The 12,645-nt window shown below is 39.7% G+C and overlaps 1 non-coding gene across 1 annotated transcript; it reads left to right on the forward strand.

Annotated features, from left to right (window-relative positions):
• Positions 1-3,581: 3,581 nt before the first annotated feature.
• On the forward strand, positions 3,582-3,718 carry LOC119938035. Its single transcript, XR_005454330.1, has one exon. It is a non-coding gene; the product is annotated as a small nucleolar RNA SNORA7 (small nucleolar RNA).
• The last annotated feature ends 8,927 nt before the right edge of the window (positions 3,719-12,645 follow it).

Below are 12,645 nucleotides of genomic sequence, written 5' to 3' on the forward strand. Positions count from 1 at the left end.
AGGCTGCATCCCCAATCCTCTCCTTGTAGATGAGTTCTGTCCTTCTCTGGAGCTCCATGGAAAACCCCATCTCTCCCTCCGCTGGAACCAGCCCCTGCTAGGAAGATCAGGCGATGTAGTACTTTAAACTAGTGCCAATTGATCATAGCCATTAAAAACCGACTGTTCATCACATTGTCTTGAAGGACTTCACCTGAAAACATTTTGTAAAGAAAAATGCACCACCCCATTGTGAAACCCCAGAGAGATAGAAATCCATATTTTCACCGAAGCCATTTCAACACATTTAAAAACCACTCTTGTACAAATGTGTCAGCTTCCACACTTTGTATTGAGGTACACACACCGATAAGCCTTTAGTTAGCAGATAAACTATTTTACAACAGGTCCTTGGAGTTATAGATTGTCTTTTTGACCAATGTCAAATGAAAGCTTAGCTGGCCTCCAGGAGGCCTTCCCAGACTGAGCCCCCTTTTTCCTCTCCCCCTCCCCATCCCCCCTCACCCTACCTCCTTCCCCTCCCCACAACACCTGTATATATGCTTGTACAGATTTTTTACTCTATTTTACTTGTAGATATTTACTATTCTATTCATTTTGACACTGATGTGCATCTAGCTTTACTTCTTTATTCTCATTACTTGACACCTGACCACATGTTTTGTTTTGTTGTCTGTCTCCCCCTTCTAGACTGTGAGCTCATTGTTGGGTAGGGACCGTCTCTATATGTTGCCAACTTGTACTTCCCAAGCGCTTAGTACAGTGCTCTGCACACAGGAAGCACTAAATAAATGCGATTGAATGAATGAATGAATGAATACCAGACTGAGCCCCTTCCTTCCTCTCCCCCTCGTCCCCCTCTCCATCCCCCCATCTTACCTCCTTCCCTTCCCCACAGCACCTGTATATATGTATATATGTTTGTACATATTTATTACTCTATTTATTTATTTATTTATTTTACTTGTACATATCTATTCTATTTATTTTATTTTGTTTTGTTTTATTTTGTTAGTATGTTTGGTTTTGTTCTCTGTCTCCCCCTTTTAGACTGTGAGCCCAATGTTGGGTAGGGACTGTCTCTATATGTTGCCAATTTGTACTTCCCAAGCGCTTAGTACAGTGCTCTGCACATAGTAAGTGCTCAATAAATACGATTGATGATGATGATGATGATGATGAATGACTTCAGTTTATAAAGTTGCAATCAATCAGTCAATCACTGATATTTACTGAGCGCTCACTTCATGCAGATAACTATACTTAGTACTTAGGAGAGTAGAGTGTTTATGTCAATTTATTGAGCACTTATTATTTGCCGAACAGGCCAGTTCTGTTGTGGTGTACTCTCCCAAGCACTTAGTACAGTGCTGTGCACATAGTAAGTGCTCAATAAAAACACTGATTGATCGATACAGTAGGGTAAGTAGTAGGGTAAGTAGACACAATTCTTGCCCTTCAGGAATAAAACCATCCCCTCTTTAAACATGAAATGCCAGAAAATTCACCAATTTCCAATATTAAGTCCTGCATTATGATAAATTAGCTAGACAATTTTGTCCTATAAAGATTTTGGCAAGACCTAGATGATTAAGGTGAAGCTACACTTTTGTTCTTAATCATCTAGAAAATTATCTAGCACAGCCCTGAGCATCAGTAGGATTTGCATGCCAATACTGTGGGAATCTGGGACTCAATAGAAGCATTTAGCTAAAAGCTAAATCCCAGGCAACAGCTAGTTGATCCAGGCAACAATTTGACCCAGGCAACAGGTAATTATCCAACCAATGTACTTCATTAAATAGATCACAATGAGAAAGACCTACACATTTGCATTTGACATTTAGTTGTGTGGTGCCTGGGTTTCCAATCAGTTATCAGAATTTTGTTTAAAATGGATATTAGCTAAGTTAAATCCACCACACAGATTATTTCCATTATACCCCTGGGAACAGATTTGGTAGAGAGAAGAAAATAGAGAATTGAAATGTAAAATACAACTTTTTTTTCTGACATTTGAAATATACTCTGAATGGTTAAATTAAAAATGAATTATTTTTCACCAAGCCTGACTCTGCAATCTTTTCTTTTTGACATGAAACACCATATGAAAAGTTACTATTCACTTAGGATATTGTTTGGATGTACTGTATACTCCCTTATATTGAAGATTCACCGCAAGCCCCATGCACTTAGCACTTACATATAAAGGAAGGGATTGTGAGCGCTTTCTGTGTGCTTCCTTTTTATCATTATTACTAGTATTAATGATAATAATAACCACATTAATTGAGTGCTTTCTGTATGCAGAGCACTGGACTAAGCACTTAGGAGAAAATACTCGTCAACAAATTCTATTTGCTCTGACATTTTTGACACCTGTCTTCATGTTTTGTTTTGTTGTGTGTCTCTCCCTTCTAGACTGTGAGCCCTTTGTTGGATAGGGGCCATCCCTACATGTTGCCGACTTGTACTTCCCAAGCGCTTAGTACAGTCCTCTGCACACAGTAAGTGCTCAATAAATACGATTGAATGAGTGACTAAGTGCTTGGGGGAGTACACTATCTGTTTTGTCACCTGTCTATCTCTTTTGAGAGCTTTCTGTGTGCAAAACACTGGACTAAGCACTTGGGAGAATACACTGTCTACTTATTTTGTCATCTGTCTACCTGTTTTGAGCACTTTCTGTGTACAAAGCCCTGGACTAAGTACTTGGGAGAATACACTACCTGTTTTGTCACCTGTCTACCTGTTTTGTTTTGTTGTCTGTCTCCCCCTTCTAGACTGTGAACCCATTGTTGGGTAGGGATCGTCTCCATGTGCTGCTGATTTGTACTTCCCAAGCACTTAGTACAGTGCTCTGCACACAGTAAGTGCTCAATAAATATGATTGAATGAATGAATGATTACTTTACTGTACTATCTTAAGCACTGAAATAATAATTATAACAATTGTGGTATTTCTTAAGTATTTACTATGTGCCAGGCACTGTACTTGGTCCAGGGGTAGATACAAGTAAATCAGGATCGACACAGTCCCTGTCCCACGTGGAGCTCACAGTCTCAAGCCCCAGTTTACAGATGAGTTAACTGAGGTCCAGAGAAGTGAAGTGACTTGCCCTTGGGTCACACAGCCATAATTAGAACCCATGACCTTGTCACTCCCAGGCCAGTGCTCTATGCGCTGCACAGAGTAAATAATAATAATAATGATGGTATTTATTAAGCGCTTACTATGTGCAAAGCCTGTTCTAAGCACTGGGGAGGTTACAAGGTGATCAGGTTGTCCCACAGGAAGCTCACAGTCTTAATCTCCATTTTACAGATGAGGGAACTGAGGCACGGAGAAGTTAAGTGACTTGCACAAATTCACACAGCTGACAGTTGGCGGAGCCGGGGTTTGAACCCATGACCTCTGACTCCAAAGCCCGTGCTCTTTCCACTGGGCCACGCCGCTGCTTCAATAAATGCTCAATAAATGTCATTGATTGACAGAAGGATGCTGGAAGCACAATCCCACACCTGTTAGACAAATTAATCAGTGGTATTTATTGAGCATTTGCTAAGTGTACTAAGTGCGTGGCCTCTCAGGGTCGCACCTGGAGAGTTTCCAATACTCTCCCAGTCTCGACTATGGGAGGGAGAGTCAAGCAGAGGCATATTTATTCCATTTCTAGCTTGTGCAGGGGCTAGTGAGTGGAGGCAATCTGCTACAAGTCAAAACTCACCTGTGCTGGGCAGCAGGAGCATGGGAGAGAGTCGAGGGTGGAGACTTAGGTTTATCGCACGGAAGGAGGCAATGGTAAACCGCTTCCGTATTCTTACCAAGAAAAGTCTGTGGATCCACTACCAGAACGATTGCAGATGGTGGTGGGGCATTCTGGGGGAGACGTGTCATCATCATCATCATCATTAATCATATTTATTGAGTGCTTACTATGTGCAGAGCACTGTACTAAGCGCTTGGGAAGTACAAATTGGCAACATATAGAGACAGTCCCTACCCAACAGTGGGCTCACAGTGTCCCTGCTGTCGCTATGGGCCGGGCACGATTCGACAACATAAGACAACAACTACTAAGTGCTTGGGAAAGTACAATTCAACAGAGTTGGAAGACACAATTCCTGCTCAAAAAGGGCTTACAGACTAGGGAGACAGACATTAAATTACAAGTACGATGAAAATCAAAACACTTAAAGGGTATAGTGCCTTGGCACTAAAGGTGAACCAGAAGGGAGGGCAAATAAGGGAAGTGAGGGCGTAGTCAGGGAAGGCTTTTTGAAGGAGATTTGATCTTAGCTGGGCTTTGAAGAAGGGAAAAGTAGTGGTCTGTCAGATATGGACAGGGAGGGAATTCCCAATTTTGTCCTCCCAGATAGGTCTTAAGTATTTTGTTGGAAGCCATGAAAGCTTTTAGTTTTAAGGTAATCATTCTACTTTGAAACAGGAACATGGCCTATAAGGAGGATTCAGGGTTGGAAAGTTGGGAAGGGGATCCAGTGAGAAGTTAATTTTCCAAGCTGTAGCTTTGGAAATTGTGTGATTCATCACTAATGTTTCAAAGGGAGGATGGAGATCCTTGCATTTAAAATGATACTACCACGGATTTTTCAGTTGAAGGGTGTGCTAGAGTTGTGAAAATGACCTATCAAGAATAATGAAAGTGTATGGAAAAAAATAATGAGCTGCATTACATAAATGATATTAGAAAACAAACAATTCTTGTTTATCCTCGGTTTCAGAAAAATCTAAAATTTGAGTTTCATAGAAAGAGGTAAGGGTGTTTGCTAATATCTAGTATGGAGAAGCAGTGTTGCCTAATGGAAAGAGCGCTGTTTCCATACTAGATATTAGCAATTAATCATTAATTAATCATGGGTCATTTTTTAATTTAATCAAGTATGGCACAGAAAAAGATCTTTCATCTGAGATGGGAGAAATGATACCAACATGTGAATTTCTTTCTTCGTACGGTGGCACAAAAATTAGTATTATTCTGGAATTTAATTAGCATAATTGACCTATAAATGTGTTTAAGCCTATAACATAGAAAAGAGGTTTAAATTCCAAAGTTGCCTGAATACATGCTAACATATATAAAATCTTTTCAGAGGCAGTCCAGGATGAACTCCAGGAGGAATAGATTTCAAAGGATGGCATAACAACTGATGACTTTGAAATTGTATAGTTGTTCTTGAAGATGACATCACTGATGGTGAATGCTATCTCATACACGTGTATATGGCTGAACAAGCAAAGAAAGACCAACAATTATGACTACACCAGGCACGGGAAGCAGCGTGGCTCAGTGGAAAGAGCATGGGCTTTGGGGTTAGAGATCAGGGGTTCAAATCCTGGCTCCGCTACTTGTCAGCTTTGTGACTTTAGGCAAGTCACTTAACTTCTCTATGTCTCAGTTACCTCATCTGTAAAATGGGGATTAAGACTGTGAGCCCCCCGTGGGACAAACTGATCACGTTGTAACCTCCCCATCACTTAGAACAGTGCTTTGCACATAATAAGCGCTTAATAAATGCCATCGTTATTATTATTATTATTATTACAGTGTTTTTATTTTCATGCTTCTTGTTTGCTGTATCTGGTATCGGGTTTACTTTTGTCTCTTATTTTCACAGTGATGCACTAGCATATACAGTAAAAGAATCTCAACTTCCTTAACTTCTGGGTCCCAACCTGGTCCATTTGCTACAGTTGTTTCCCATCTTTCATATGGGATGCTGCATCCTAGCCTATGCTTTACTGTGTCCCATAAAACATTTCCTCTCTTCTTCCTCCTTTTCAGCAGTTTCAATTATCATTAATCCCTCTCCGATGCCTCCCACAATGAACCTGCTTTAAGGGGATCATAGGTTCAATGTTAGTAGATAACTTTTTATAGGATTTCATTGTGATTTTCTCTTGTTCCTTATGTTGCATATCATAAGTGATACTACTGGAATTGCTAGAGGTAATAGAAGTTTGGTCTAAACATCTGCTATACTGCCATGAACATCTGACTTCTACATATGCAAAAAGATAGTAACTTCTTCTGCATGGTTTGTTCTGGAATTTATAAAGTAATGTTTACACAGATGGTGTTAGCTCCTGTGGGACAGGGATCTACTGTACTCTCCCAAGTGCATAGTAGTACAGTTGAAACAATAAGTACACAATAAAGCACAGCAAGTACTCAGTGCTTAGAACAGTTCCTGGCACATAGTAAGCACTTAACAAAAGCCATAAAATGTTTTTAAAAATGAATAAATATCGTGTATTTGTTGACTAATTGACAACAACCCCTGGCCAAGACTATGAGCCCGAAACCACTGGGATCCTGGATACATCCAAAGACGTGTGTGTAATATATCTACATCACTTTGGTCAGCACTTAAGCTGAAATCCAATAATATTCCACCCTCCTGACCTCCTCAACCCCTCCCTATTCAAGAGGGGGGCTGAATGACCTCAACATTTGCCACATTGAGAATCAATCAGTCAATTATACTTATTGAGCGCTTACTGCAAACAGAGCCCTATGCTAAGCACTTGGGAGCATAAAATATAACAGAGTTATGAACTTGGAGGACAGGGAAGTTGGTGGTACTGTCTACAGTGACAGGAAAGTCAGAGGCAGGACATGTTTGGGTTAGGAAGATAAGTAGATCTGTTTTGGGCATGTTAAGTTTGAGGTGTCAGCAGGACATCCAAGAAGATATGGACTGATGTCTGGAAGAAATACAAGATTGCAGAGGAGAGACACTAGGGCTGGAGATGTAGATTAATATCGTCCACATAGAGATTGCAGTTGAATCCATGGGAGAGAATGAGTTCTTCTAGGGAATGATGGTAGGTGGAGAATAGAAGGGGACCCAGAAATGAACCTTGAGGGACACCCACAGTTAAGGGGTGGGAGACAGAAGAGAAGCCCACAAAAAAACAGAGAATGAGAGCCCAGAGAGATAGGAGGAGAACCAGAGGAGGATAGTGTTGCAAGCCACCCCCCGACCTCCTACCAACCAGGACCTTTCTGGACTAGGGGAGCCTTGGTGACATGTAGTAAAGTTTTAACCACGCCTCTGATCACCAGTATCACTGTGAAAAGTTTTTTACTTAGTTTTACCAACGTGCAAGGGAGTGACGCATACACACACTATCTCGATCTACTCCACCAAGGGTCCAATACCAGTCCGTGGTCAAATGGGCCCATTCTCTCAATGCTTCTTCTTTCTGCTTCCAAGGCTGCTCTCCTGCTGCTGCTTCTGCTGCTTGATTCTCTCTGTATCTCAATGTGCCTCTGAGCTTCTTCTTTGCTGGTGCCCCTTTCATGCCTCAAAGCAATGACCTTTTATCTGCCTTAGGCATGGCAGCTGTGGTTCTACGTGACATTCATTGATTGGTCCAGGCCCATTACTGGGTAGCACAGGGAGAGAAAGCCCCACTTCCCTCCATGCTGTGCCCACCACAGGCCAGCAATCACCTGCCTCAGGTAGAGCGCTTCAGTGCCTTTGCAAAGTTTCTTCCTTCTTCTTCTTGATGGGATCACAAACAGTCACTTAAAAGGCAGCTTGTTTTGGGCTCACTACAGAGAGTGTCAGTGAAGCCAAGGTTGTATAATGTTTCCATGAGAAGGGGATGGTCAACAGTGTAGGAAGGAATTGAGAGATCTAGGAGGATTAGGATGGAGTAGAGCCTATTAGATTTGGCAAGAAAGAGATCATTGGTGACTTTTGAGAGGGTGATTTCTCTGGAGTGAATGGGGTACAAGCCAGATTGGAAGGGATCAAGGAGAGAATTGGGGGAGAGGAACCATAGACAGTGGGTGTGTACGACTCACTCGAGGAGTTTAGAGGTGAATGGCAGGGGGGAGATGGGACGATAACTGGAAGAAATAGGCAAAAATCCCCAGGGAGAGTTCTCGGTGTGGCCAGTAACTGGGACCTGTATTCTTTCTAGTCAAATAATAATAATGATAATGATAATAATAATGATAATGTTGGTATTTGTTAAGAGCTTACTATGTGCAAAGCACTGTTCTAAGCGCTGGGGGGTGATACAAGGTAATCAAGGTTGTCCCACGTAGGGCTCACAGTCTTAATCCCCATTTTACAGATGAGGTAACTGAGGCTCAGAGAAGTTAAGTGACTTACCCAAAGTCACACAGATGACAAGTGGCAAAGCTGGGAATAGAACCCATGACCTCTGACTCCTAAGCTCAGGCTCCTTTCAGTGAGCCAGGCTGCTTCTCTAATTATTATTATTAATAATAATAATTATTGTAATAATTGTTTTGTGATATTGTATTGCAATAATGCAATATTATTGTAATATAATAATGATTAATAATAATGACAATGGTAACAATAATTCATTCATTCATTCAATCATATTTATTGAGTGCTTCCTGGGTGCAGAGCACTGTACTAAGTGCTTGGGAAGTACAAGTTGGAGACATATAGAGACGGTCCCTATCCAACAATGGCTCACAGTCTAGAAGGGGGAGACAGACAACAAAACAAAACATGTGGATAGGTGTCAAGTTATCAGAATAAATAGAATTAAAGCTAAATGCACATCATTAATAAAATATATAGAATAGTAAATATGTACAAGTAGAGTAATAAATCTTTACAAACATATATACAGGTGCTGTGGGCAGGGGAAGGAGGTACGGCCAGGGGGGATGGGGAGGGGGAGAGGAAAAAGGGAGCTCAGTCTGGGAAGGCCTCCTGGAGGAGGTGAGCTCTCAGTAGGGCTTTGAAGAGAAGAAGGGAGCTAGCTTGGCGGTTGTGTGGAGGGAGGGCATTCCAGGCCAGGGGGAGGACATGGGAGTAGAAATGCTGTTAGTCTCTCCCAAATCCTTAATATAGTGTTCTACATACAGTAAATGTTCAATTAATATGACTTTGATTGAAAATTGTGGTATTTGTTAAATGCTTTCTAAGTGTGAAGCACTGTACTGAGCACAGGGATCGATACAGGATAGGCCAGACAGGTACATTGAGGACAGTTGTTTAATCCTCATTATACAAGTGAGGAAACTGAGTGCCAGCGAAGTTAAGTGACTCATCCAAGATCACACAGCAAGCACGTTACAGAGCTAAGATTAGAACCCAGGTCCTTGGACTCCCAGGCCCCGGTTCTTTCCTCTAGACTATGCTGTTTCGATTATTATATTCCATTTGTCAAGGACATTTGCCTTTTATTTCCAAAATTGCTGTTAAGGTTGGTGTGCCTGAAAACTCCAATGTTCAACTCGGGATCCAGTCCACATGATGGGCAAAATGCTTCTATTGGAAATTGTTTGGATTTGGAATTGTTTCACTTAAACTTGAGAAGCAGTGTGGCTTAGTGGAAAGAGCACGGGCTTGGGAGTCAGAGGGTGTGGGTTCTAATCCTGGCTCCACCACTTGTTAGCTGTGTGGCTTTGGGCAAGTCACTTAACTTCTCTGTGCCTCAGTTACCTCATCTGTAAAATGGGGATTAAGACTGTGAGTCCCACGTGGGACAACCTTATTACCTTGTAACTATCCCTGTGCTTAGAACAGTGCTTGGCACATAGTAAGCGCTTAACAAATACCACTATTATAATCATTATTATTATCATTATTATACTTGCTTTATCATGAAACTTTGAGTCATGAATTCTTTTCTAGCTGTTGACATTTCTCTCTGGGTTTATGCTTTTTCCATTTAGAGTTTCTTGTGGATCAGACACTGTGTTTACATTGCACCCATGTATTTCCTTTCAGTGTTCAGAATTACAAGTGCTTAATAAATGATGATGATAACAATCATAATAATGATAATAACATCATTTGTTCAGAGCTTACTATGTGCAACGTTTTGTTCAGAGTACTGGGCAGTCCCTCTATGCATGTGGCTCAGTTTTGGTGGTGGTGATGATGATGATGGAATAGTTGCCTAATACATGTTACTGATGTTTAAGTCAAAACAAGCTTTTGCAATTTTACACCAGGAAAAATCACTGGGGAAAAATGAAAAGCCTATCTCATTAGCTGAACTCTTGCATGCTGATGAATGACTAATGAGCTATAACTCTTGCAGTGATGTAGGGTAATTTGACTACCTTGCTGCATTTTAGAAATAAATTTTTGCCAAACAAGAGGCCCTGGAGAGGTTTTTTCACATGTCATATTTGGTAGAGAATGTGTTTATGTTTTTTCTTTGAATTATTGATCAAGCTTTCCAATTCCTAAAGTTCTTTCTTTTGAAAGCATGCAAGACTTCACAATTTACTCTGTTTTACCTATTGAGATATTTCTGTATCATCTTGGAATTGTTACAGCAAACATATTCTCACGTATAATGTTCTGGATTTTCCCTTATTCATCATAAGGATAGTATAGTATTAATCAATAATATTTATCAAATGATTAATGTATACAGAGCACCATACTAAGCACTTGGGAGAGTAAAATAGAACAGAGATGATAGTCATGTTCCGCATTCACAACAAGCTTACCAGTTTAAAGGGGTTTTCTTTTCAAGTCTCTGCTGTTTTCAATTATACTGCAGAGTGAGTCATATATTTCCCTGGACCCAACGATCAAACAATACTTAGGGCCACTGATAATAACAATGATGGTGATAATAATAATAATTATAATAATATTTTTTAAGCCTTACCATATGACAAACACTATACTAAGAACTTGGGTCAATACAAGTTGTCAGTTCCTATCCCATATTGGGATCACGGTCAAAAAGAGGAGAACCTATATTTGATGCCTGTTTTATAGGGATGGGTAAGATAAATGTATTAATAATCCAAACTTTATACATCTGATTAATGCTAATAAAATCTGACATTCTTAATTTCTAAAGTATGGGTGTGAAAAAAATATTTAAATAATTATTGTGGTCACATGAAATTATCCTTCCCAAGATGACTATGAACTACATTACCTAGCGATAATAGCACTTCTTTGCTAACCCTTATTAATGAAAGAAATGTGAATTGACCATAGGAATGCACCACCAATATGAAAACCACTAAATGATGACGGATGTAGTTTGTGTATGAGAATTTTCTAATTCAAATATGTAATGCTTGACAATCAAGATGTTAATGACAGTTTGAAACACTAATGCTTCATCTCTAGACTTGCTGTCAAAGCTAATTTTGACAGTGTACAAGAAGTTATACAGATTTATGCAAATTATACTCACCACCGAGAATCAGCAATCTTAAAGAAATTCAAATGCTGGTTCAGCAAGTGGTCTTGTCATGAAGATACTCAGCAACAAAAAGCTCTGAAAGCATCTTTTAGGGGTTTTTTATGTTTAGCACTTACTAAACTAAAAAGGGTTTTGCAGATTTCAGAGTTTTCTTATGTGTTCTAACTACTCTTGGAAAATGAAATCCTGCCTTAATTCCAATGAGAGTGAATAATGATCGATTTGTCTTGAACAATTTCCCATACAATAGAGAGATCCAGATTTATCCAAAGGCTATTTTTGACAGGTTAGTTAGGGAATCATAGCTCCTGGATTTATTCTTTGATAATTCATATGCCTAAAAAATTGACAAAAAAACCTATTGGCCCCCCAAGAAGAATGTCATGTTAGTTTTGTTTCTTAAATGACAAAAAAAACCCATATTGTGACAAAATGTACAAAGGAACCCAACGGGAAACTATGTCTGGTGTTCTTATACATTTTTATCTTTCATTACATTTGCTATGAAGTAGTAAATAGTAGTAGTAATCAATCAATTGTGTTTCTTGAGCCCTGTGTAGAGAGCACTGTACTACACAACTGGGAGAACAAAATATAACAGCATTAGTAGACCTGAACACAAGGATCTTAGACTCTACAGTGGGAGAAAGACACTAAAAGAAAATTATGTATACATACAACATTAGTGCTCAGGGACTGAGATTGGGGTGAATATCAAGTGTTTAAAGAGAATAAATCAAAATGCCAGGGTGATGGAATGGAGATGGAGTGGGGGAAATAAGGGCTACATCAGAGAAGGCCTCTTGGAGATGTGATTTTGGGATGACACAATGGATAGCGCAAAGGCCCAGGAGTCAGAAGGTCATGGGTTCTAATTTCAGCTCTCCCATTTGCCTGCTGTGTGGGCATAGGCAAAGAACTTCACTTCTCTGTACCTCAGTTATCTCATCTGCAAAATGGCATCAATAGACAAACAGATAAAGACTATGCAATAAGGCAAGAAGAAACACAACTGGACAAACTCCAGGCAAGAAGATCCAGTCCGGAGCCTCAAAATCCCCTAATACAGCCAAAATATTTTAAGTGAATACTAATCATAGTAGTGACATTTATTGAGTAGCCTCCTTGGGGCATGTAATATACTATGTATATACTTACTGTGTGCAGATCATTGTACTATGTCTTGGAAAGTACAATTCAGGAATAAAGAGAGAGACAATCCCTGCCCACAACAGGCTTAAAGTCTAGAAGGGAGGAGAGATAATAATGATAATAATAATAATGATAATAATACAATAGAATGAAAACTTATCATTGCCAAGGAGTTTATATTCCAATTGGAAGACTATAAAAATGGTTTAAAATCAAATATATCCAATAAAATATCACAGCTATTAATAGCCCACTCTGGTTATCATGTTTTTTGAAAATAATGTATTTGCATT

This window comes from Tachyglossus aculeatus, chromosome 1 (genome assembly GCF_015852505.1).
Source record: "Tachyglossus aculeatus isolate mTacAcu1 chromosome 1, mTacAcu1.pri, whole genome shotgun sequence".
NCBI lineage: Eukaryota > Metazoa > Chordata > Mammalia > Monotremata > Tachyglossidae > Tachyglossus > Tachyglossus aculeatus.